The sequence below is a fragment of the Plectropomus leopardus genome, chromosome 4, assembly GCF_026936395.1.
Source record: "Plectropomus leopardus strain MGB_pleo_1.0 chromosome 4, ASM2693639v1, whole genome shotgun sequence".
NCBI lineage: Eukaryota > Metazoa > Chordata > Actinopteri > Perciformes > Serranidae > Plectropomus > Plectropomus leopardus.
The window spans coordinates 12,612,558-12,623,088 of NC_142179.1; the positions used below are offsets into that span (position 1 = coordinate 12,612,558).

Genomic DNA, 10,531 nt, shown 5'->3' on the forward strand with positions numbered 1-10,531 from the left:
CACACACACACACACACATTAGTATTTTCTACAAATTTACTGTATATCAGACAACAAAAATTAGCTATCTAGCACACCCTGCGGTCCCTCTGCCTCTCTTCCCGCCAATGAGATACTACTTCGCCAGGAGGAGAGCAGATTGCAGCTCCAGAGACAAACCGTCAGTTACCAGCTGTAACATCTCAAATTTAACCACCACAAATCCAAGTGCAGTGGCTCACAACGGGCTGGTAGCAACTGAAAGTCTGCAGATCTGACAGGGAGTCGGGCAGTCCAGGATTAGACTCCTGTGTTGGGACTTCGCTGGATAATTCAAGTAGCTACAGCAGCTAACTGAAGACCTTTTTTTGGCTGCCGCTGCAAAATGCATATAATGTAAACACAGCATGTGTGGTCTTTGTGTTGTGGTAGGTGACAGTTGTTTGTTATCATTAGTGGACTCCATTTCCGCATGCGTTTAGCACTATACGGGAGCTGAGGAGAAGCAGGGCATTTGGTAACGCAGATTCTTTGGATTTTCCTGGAGAGCAATCATGAAGCCTGCCACAGGCTGTTAAAGGCAACCAAGAAAGGTCTCAGTTTTTAAGTTACAATACCAATACTGTTACAGATAGAACCTTTAAAACTATGTAGATATAGGAGATGCATGATTAAGAAAAACTTCCTGTTATTTTTTTTCTGTCAGACTAACAATTTATGTAGTCTGATCATATTCAAAATATTTGTAAAATATGTATACATGGGACAGCGTCAATATTTTTGAAAAACAATCTCCTTGGAGCAGCAGCATAAGCCATCAAAGAGGAAGCTTGTTTCAAGGATTTATACTCCCAGTCATTCTGCACACAGGAAGTGATGTATATCTTCAGATTTATGGGGACAAAAGGGAAATTCTAGTATCACTGCATTACAACCCACATACATGGCAGCAGAAAGCCCTGCAGGACAGCAACTCATATGAAATAGACCTATACCTTCGTCTCTTCCATTAATCAAATTTACTGAATGCAATTGAGAATTAACTAATGTCTATGTCCCAAGGAAAAAAGCACATGCTTCCATGAGCATAACAATTATTATCTTCATCATCATCATAATTGTTTATAATAACCCCAGGTAAACTGTGTGTCAGCAGTGGTCAGTTTGTAGCTTTGTACATGTCTGTAGGTGTGCCTAGTTATTTTTGATGATGGACATCAGCTGGGTCCCCCATGCAAGTCAACTTCCTTGGTAACTGACTATAGAAAGACAGCAGAGGTTGTGACAGCCCTCCAAACTAGTATCACATGACTGGCACTGAATTCAACACGCATGAGGTGTAGGACACTTAAGTGGCCGAAATATAAAACTACTGCCTTATGGTAATTAGGGTGATTAAAATATTGCATGAATTAAAATTAAATGCCATTTGGACACGTGATTTTTTTTCTCCATCACCAAATGATTACTGTTTGTTTGCTTGCTGGTGCTCTAATAATTAAGATTAAGGTTAGTCCAAAGAGACACCATATGGTTTAAGCTTGACCTCTGAGTGTTTGTGCCTTCCTGTTATTGAATTTCATCGGCTCTGCAGTTTTACTTCTGTGGAGTGTAATAGCAGCAGCTGCAATTCTGACCACCAGTAGGCTATCTATCTAACCTGTATGCTGTCTTCATATATTTTGGTTTTATGTGCTGTAGGCTGGAAAATGTGTTGTCTATTACAAGCCACCTGCTGTGCATTGACAGTGGCTAAAATACTGTCCAGAAGGATTAATGTAGTGTACAAGGATTATGGCTCTACTTAACTACATCTTTCCTAAAGTATGTATTAAATTATTCAGTCTGAACAGAGCTGGGGGCGACCATTAAAAATGCCTTTGAATATCTACTTTTCTGCCTTGTCAAACTCAACTTCACAAGATCCCTGACAGCAGTCAGTTTTCTCCAATCGTGTGCCATTTGGTGCAGCCTTATGATTTGAATTAAGGTTTCATAATGAGATTTTCATTAGTTATGATTCTGTGGCAGCTGTAATAAAACTGTCACAGATGGCCCTCTGTAGTGGAAACACTGATGTCGGTGTTGATTCTCGGATCACTTAAGTTACTAAGGCTGAAATGATTCTTTGACAAACTTGAGAAATTTGATGAGTTTAAATTTAAATTAGCAGGTTTTTAAATGTATCTGCATTCATACGCAGTTATCTGTTTATAGAGGTCACGCTGAACTATCAACTCTGCCGAAGACACTGCGCTCATCTTCACCACACCACAGACTGGGTTATATCTGCTGCTGTGGGATTGTGAGCTCTGTGCTAGGGACAATTATAAGAGTCTGCCTCATTGCACACACGCAGCGACAGGATTAAAGGTTAGCATCACTGTTGTAGATTGTTTGAACTGTTAAACATCTTAGAGAACAAAAAAAAGTTTGTGTATCTGACTGGGAGTCAGGAAGTTTCTAGATCAGACGCAATAAGAATGAAACATAGGTTAGGGCTGTCAACAGTTAATCAGTTAACCACCAGCACTATTTTTGACCTTTACACATGTCTGTCTAGTGGTTAATTGTGCTACTCTTCAGTTTACAGCAAGCCGGGTCTGTTAGGAGCTGACAAGCTAGCGGCATGGCTCATAACAGCAAATAATGCCATGCAAACCCAGCAATAATGGTGTGGAAACAGTGAGACTGGTGCGTGGGCATAATATTAGCTCCTATCTGACCCGGATGGTGCGCACCGCAGAGCAGCTGAGGACAGTGGAGACTGGAGCCAAGCTTTTCGATCAATAAGCGGCCGATCAGTGTAACTGTGATCAGTATAAGTGTTTTCCACTGTATTATCTGTATTATTTTTTGAGTCATCTCAACAGTTTTCATTTACATCTATCCCCAATTTTAAAGAATCGTAATGTCGTCTGATGTATTAACCTGGTGACCTTGTCATGAATAGACAGGATCCCGACACTGGGAAAACAACTCTTGTATTTTGAGAACAAAATTAAAGTCTCAAACTAAAAGTCAAACAACTTAGAATAAAAATAAAGGAGAAAGAGTTCCCTGTACAAACAATGGGGAATAATGATTAGTTGTTAAGTATGCACATTCACAGCTCATTTACACTTCTGTCTGGCTGCTAATTGGTCGACTGAACATGCTGATGCTCTCTCCCACTCACTGAACAGAGTCAGTCCAGAGAGCCACAGCCACATGAGAACACATTCACTGACAAATGCTGGCGACTCTCTTCAAAGGAGCTGAGGTCTGCCCAAACAGTCAGTCGCCCTAGATTTGTTGCTGGGCATGTTTTGGAAAAAAGTCACTTAAGGAATTTTAAAAGTTGTCAAATATGGCAAGAAACTCACTAATTGGCAGCAAGTTTGCAGACAAAGAGAGCTTATGGTGAATGGTAAAATGGACTGCATCAGCAAAGCACCTTCTACCTTTTTGGACAAAGCACCTTACAAAGCAATTTGCCTCTTATTAACCTATTCACACAAAATTTCACACACCAAGTGTGGCGGAGTGGCCATGCAAGGCAGTGATCTGCCCATCAGGAGCAACTTGGGGTTCATTGTTTTATTGAGGGACACTTCAAGATGTGGACACGAGAAGCTGGGGATCAAACCACCAACCTTGTGATTAATGATACGACAGCCCGCTCTACCTCATCAGATGCCCTAATATGGTGGGAGAGAGGCAGAATTTACCTAGCAGAATTTATGGGTATAGTCAGGGCTCGGTGATATGGACAAAATTTATATCTCAGTATTTTCAGGCTGAATGGCAATACTCAATACATATCTCTGTATTTTCAGTTGCAAGTCAAAGCCAAATTTGAGACGTCACAAGCGTTTCTAAAATATTTATAAAAACAGACTGATGAAAATAAAATGCAAATATAGAGATTTTTTTTCCCATTTGAAAATACTCAGCTGCACAATGTGTAATGAAAAAAATAAATAAATAAATAGCAGGGCTTTATTTTAATTTTTTGCACACAACATTGGAGCTCTAGAGCTTTAAAGGTTTGCAGGACATGCCATATTACTATAAAATGAGTATAAAAGTATCAAGTAGGCCTAAATCTATTGTCTAGTACAAGTAATCTGGTACTTGAAAGTGATTTATGTCATTTATATTTACATTTATCTAGGCTATTAATTTTATTTATGCACACAGCATAGATAGAGTAAGCGAGGGAAGGAGTGAGAGACACTTTGTCATCGATACATTTGTCTTGTGTATGAAATGCCTGTGTTGTCTCTGCATTTTTCAAAACAAATCTGTCTCCAAATGCTGCACTAAGTGGAATTGAGGGCAATTTCTTAAGACATTTAAGTGTCTTTACTTTGTTATGTTATTAAAAAAAAAAAGACAAATGCTGCACTAAGTGGAATTGTGATAAGAGCCATATAAATATTTTTATAGTTTGTTTACTTGCTATTTTGTAAAAATAAAAACACCTAGGAACTGTTTGTTTGCAGACATTTTTCTTGTATTGCATTACACAGCTATTAAACTGTCAAGCATACACACTGGATTTATCTTAATAACCTTAAAATACTTAAAATTTGCACTGAGCAGCTCTAGGTAAAGGTAAATACAAGTATTGGATCAGGAATCTGCAGATACTCAATATTAAATGACCTGATCAGGATGAGGTGCAAAAAACTTGATCAGAATATCCCTACGTGCAACGTATAGACCAATGTCGCACTGTGGACTAATTAACAAACACCATAAAACAGAGTAGCAGCACTGTGTCGCTCTTAGTTTAACTGGAGAACTTTTTCTGAAGAACAGCGTTATGTAATGTAACTTGACCCTATATCGATATAAACTGTGTTTTCTCAGTCTACATCTTGCTTGAAATATTGATATATCGTACATATTCATTATATTGCCCAGCCCTAGATGTATTACCTTTTAAGCTCACTTTGATTACTTAAGCTCATTTAAACAATCACAAAAGTAGCTTTATTAAAAATATGATGTCAAGCAGGGTCATATCGTCTGCCCAAGGGGGAGCCCGGACATCCTGACGGTGTTTGTACTTTTACTTCCACATAATACTCACTCTATCTGAAAGTGCAGAGCTCCTGCCCTTTGTCATAGCTCAGCTTAAGCTTAGAAAAGTTGAGTTCCAAACTTTTATAATTTTTTCTTACAATGCCATTCAGTCAAGCTGAACCTGCTATAAAAAGAGATTGGGTTCAGACATCTGGTGATGTGAGACAGTTGTTCAGTCTATACATAATAGTCTTCGACTGTGATATAATTGAGTCACAATGTCAGTGTTTTTTCCTCTATTCCTCTCAGATAAATGCAATTCTACCTGTCACAAAATTCTGACATCATGCCATTTTAAAGCCTAGCTAAATTCACTTGAAGTATAATGAATCAGCTGAGGAGGGAGTGCAGAAACTCCAAGATGGACAGATTTACAAGAGAAAGGCCAAAACATGATGGTCAAAGGGTAGTGGAAAATGTTAGAGGTGTGACAGAAGGCACAGACAACTTTGAAGCACTGGACTCTTAAGATCTCTCACATGAGCTCTGTGCAGCTTAGCCTCAGTCACCTACAGTTCATTCATTTCCACCAGGACAAAATTAAATCAGACTGCAGTGTTCTTTAGCCGAGGCCCTTTTTAAGATAAATCCACATTATGATATTTAACTCCCAGTCATGTTTTATTGATACTTAAAACCTTGTTAAATAATTCATTTAAAATGTGTTTTCTGCTCACATGCTGTTGTTATAGTCCCATGATAGTAGAGTAGTTATAATAATTTACATTTTTTTATGACATAGCTTTAGCTGATTAAGACAAATAAAGATCCTTATAGTAGTGTTTACATAAGTGTGTTTTTATGTGCATTTTGACGTATGGCATTAGAAAATCTGTATGGAAATGGCAACATTCGTCAAAACTTTCTTGATTGTGCAATAACAACACATTTACATCTTAAGTCGTCACATACTGCTGCACTGCAGTGGACATCTGCGTCTAACGTTTTAGGTATCCTTCTGCAGTTTACGTTCTGGGATAGCGCGACTGTGATGTCAACAAATGCACAGGATAGAATTCTCACGATTTTTTTAAAAATATGAAATGAGATTACAGAAAAATTATGACAAAAAACTAAATTTAATTTAAATTATACAAAATACTGCATTTTCTCTTCTTTTCCATATCAAATTAACAAATCGCTTTTTATTTCTGAGGTAAAGTATAAATGTATAACACAAACTATGTAATGAATGCATTTCTGGACATTCACAATGTCTCCTAGTGATAAAAAAGCTCTTATACTTGGTACAGAGGTGACTGATGTGGAAATTATGCTTTTGCAAGAGGGGAAAGAGAGGATGAGTTTAAAGAACTAAGTTGGTCATTACCCACCCGTGGGAGATAAGTTGGGCGCTATTTGTATAGTTCAACACACTCTTGTAATATTTGCAGACTGTTTTTGTCTTTTTTTTTTTTTTACGCCTTTATTACTTTCTAACTTGAGGAAACTCAAATGCCACCATACTTCAATTTGAAACTGGACGGTGCATCTTTTATTTCAATATTGCATGTCGTGAAGCCTTTGCTTCATCTTATTTACGTTGGTGAGCTGTCTCTAGTCTCGTACATGACTTAGGATGTTGAACACGTAGTCATGTGGCATGTCAAGAAAGCGAAGTCAAAATTAGATAACACACTCTGCTGTTCAAAAAAAGTATCGCGGTTCATTTTTCACCTCACATATTTTTTATCAATTTTTAACTGCCTCATGATGCATCATTACATCCCTAATGTTAAGATAACATGAGAACATGGCAACCAAGGCAAGGAAGTCAACAAACGGACATGATGGCGCAGATGGTTAGATTTAGTGGAAAGTGGCACATAGCGCCCACGACAGGTTCCATCAATCCACGTTCTCCTGTGACGCCACCCATTTGAGTAACATGTGGACACGGCAGGTGCCATCCACTCACCGCCTGACATATAAAAACACTGCAGCCCAAGTTAGACTACTATACACTGCACACAAAACCTCAAGGACATTTAGTTTTGACTCTTGTACCACATGTTAAATCAAAAAGCAAGCAGATAAGAAAAAGCAAGTCAGTTGTAGCTTTGAAACTGATCTGTCACATCTCTGTGACTCTGGGGTAAAGATGACAGTGAGTCTGAAGTAAAGGTGCCCATACTGTCTGTCTGTCACTACATCATTCCCAACAGGAGAAACTAACACAAGAGAAGCTCTACTCAAAGAAAAAATGATATATTACATATTAGACTAGTGCATTTCTTTGAATATCACAAAGATATCTTCCTGCTTATTTGGTACATGCACTATCACATGCTATGTAGGCAGTAAATATCAGAGAAAACATTATTAAAAAGTCTGAAGCCTAAAACATAACATTTACTTGAACATTATTAGCTTTCATAAAACAATCCTAACTGACTATTTACCTTAATTATTTTTAATAATTGAAAGCAAACACTCTTACAAATGTTATATTTTTATTTTTACTCCTTTTTGCTATCTTCCCAAGTATCTATTTAACCCTATTGTTAAAGGCAAAACTTTATTTATGTCCTGCTGCAGCCTTACACTGTATTTCAACTTTAAGTGCTGCCTACATAGAAATGGACTTTTGCTCTCACTGGGGGGAAAGAAACAAAAAAAGAAAAAAAGCAGACAGGAATTAAAGTGAATACATCCTCTTAAAAGCACCAAAGCTTTATTTTGTTGCCACCAAGAGTCTGGCCTTTATTTGCAGGGCCAAAACGCTGGCACAGAGCGGCCATTAACAAAAAATATGCACATTAATTAACCTGTAATTTAATCCAGGTGTGCAAAAAATACACTGCTAACAAACTGACCATGAGAGAGCTGTGTTAGCTCTGAGCTAACTATATGAAGCACCTTTACCCTAATGTTAAAAGACTCAGCAGAGGCATAATCTTTTACTACGCAACAGCTATGTGGCATACACACAATAAACCAGGCAAAATCAAACTTTTCTAACAGCAAGTCTATCAGAAAAAAAACGTCGAGCGAATACTGAAGTTGTGTGGTTTTATAGATAACACTTAGCTAAGGTATTAGCATGTCAACTAACGTTAGCTATTTAATGCTAGCGTTACATAGCTATTCAAATAAACGGTTATTTCACCCTCACAGTCAGAGAAGAAAGACAGCTTAACTTACCGGTTACATTATGTTACTTCTGCTAAATGTCAAATGTCCTGTGAGTGAAAGTGTCCACATCTGTTCACCTGCATTGCGCTCCGTGGCACCTGTGCTAAGCTAAACCAACACTGTGAGACGACGCTGAAGTTCGCTTCCAATTCAAAAATAAATATCATTTTATCATATGGGCAGAAATTAGTCTAGTGGTCAATTCGGATATTTCACATTAAAGTCACTATCTGCCAGTATCGATGACATGCCAATATTATTGTGCAGCCTCAGTGAAAATGCAAAAAACATCAAGACCTCATTAAACCGTTTAGTTAGTGAAGCTACGAAACGGAAGCTAACTTCAGCATCGCCACTGTGCGCTAACAAACCTTATCGAACAACCGTTTGCTCCCCTCACAACAACAATACAACATTTTGTGACTTACTAGCAAACTTTAAAAAACCTAAAAGGGTCACGACACCTACCACAGTTTTCAAGATGTTTCCAGAGTCCTTTCAGGTAATATCTCCTCAGCTTTCCCCCTCATGCAACTCCTAATCAAAACAAAGATGGCTACCGGATGTGACATAAGCGTATCATCCTACTTATTTGTAAGACATAAAGTTTAAAAATTATTTTATCAAATACTTATTTGATGTTATTTCAAAACTTTTATACAGTTTGATATGCTAATATTTTCTTGTTTATCCTAGGCTTCTTACCAGTTTTAACAGACAAAATCACGTCATCCCATCCCAGCTTCTCTCCTTTGGCATCCTGTGGGTTTCTAGAATTGATTTTAAGATTTTTCCGATTACTTTACAGCTCGTTTGGTTGTGGCCCCAGGATACATAACAGAAATGTTGACCCTATATGAGCCAGTTAGTAGCCTTAGCTCTTCAGGTTTGGCACTTCTGGCCGTTCAAGAGTCAAGGCTTAAATCTTAAGGTGATCGTACTTTTGCCATCCCCTCAACTTTGGAACAACGTGCCTGAGTAAATCAGGTTGACAGAATCAGTGACAAAAATTATCTATTATAACCCATTTTTATACACTTGCTTTTATGTGTGCTGCCTTTTTATTAATTTTATGTATTTTTCATTTTATTTAATTCCTTTTATTTTGTGGTTTTATTGCTTGTATTGTATTGGTCTTTCTATTTGTATTTATTTGACAGTTTGTGTCTTGCATTTTGCATTTTTTGTCCTCTTGTTTTCACTTTATCTGAACTCCACCAAGGTTTTGTCATACTTTTATGCTTCCAAGTATGCAACTTCTGCTTTTGCTTTACTTTTTTAAGCACTTTGTAAACTCTGTTTTAAATTTGATATATAAGTTAAGTTGTTGTTAAGTTATTATTGTGTGATATCACCATTAAAAAAATCAATATTGTTCCTCCTGCAGCTTCCTAGGCTGACTCTTAGCATGCAGGGAGTAGCTATGCCAGATCAAAGGAGGTGCACCCACAATTAATCGTAAGTCCAGAAATGTCACTAATCCAAATACTATAATGGAATTCATGACAACGAAAAAATAGTGAAAATAAACATTTCTTATTGAAGGTACACTTATTATCTTTTTCTGGAGTGTCTTTTTCTGTTTTGCAAACAGACAAATGTTTCAACACCACTATGGTGAAATGGACTGCATTTATATGATTCCCTTCTACCTGCCCAGAGAAAGCGCTTTACAATTTCTCTCTCATTCGCACATTCACACACCAGTGGTTGCAGAGTTGCCATGCAAGGTGCTGACCTGCCCATCAGGAGCAATTTGGGGTTCAGAGTGATGCTCAAGGACACTTATACTATGACAGGAGATTTTATTTCTTTCAGATACACAGAAACATGGGGGAAAGGCAAGAAGCAACATAAAAAGAAATGACCCAAAAGGTAGCAAACAAAAAAAAGTAAAAAGTTTCAAGAAAATTATGTGAAAATATGTAAAACAAATAAACAAAAAATAACTACAACAACATAAAGAAAAATGTCTTGCATTGCATTTATTTTTAGTACAATTTTAAATATAAAAATATTAGAATTATAAATAAAGTTTTGCAACATTTTCCCTATTTTTGGGGGATACTTTTCCTTTTTTTTCTGGGACAGGACATTTCTGGCAGAGTTTCTGATTGCCTTTCTTCCCCATGTTTTCTAAGAAATCAAAACAATTTCTCAGGTTTCAGACTTTTAAATGCTTGTGAAAGGCATCTGAGCGCAGCACTTAAAAGACAACATGCTCTACCTCCTGAGCCTATTAATTTAATAATACATTATTAAAGGGGAAAATCCTTTTGCAGATATTTAGACTGCCTATTATCATTAAAAATCATTATCATAAAAATTCTGCATCAGTATGAAG

General features: G+C 37.3%; 1 protein-coding gene across 2 annotated transcripts in view; it reads right to left on the minus strand.

Moving 5' to 3' along the window:
* Window positions 1–8,745, minus strand: part of gpat2 (glycerol-3-phosphate acyltransferase 2, mitochondrial) — a 150,218-nt gene extending 141,473 nt beyond the window's left edge. For both annotated transcript variants that reach the window (XM_088076577.1, XM_042488786.2), the window contains exon 1: window positions 8,656–8,745. The gene's annotated coding sequence lies outside the window, so the exon portion shown is untranslated. The remainder of the gene's footprint in view (window positions 1–8,655) is intronic.
* Between the last annotated feature and the right edge of the window lie 1,786 nt (window positions 8,746–10,531).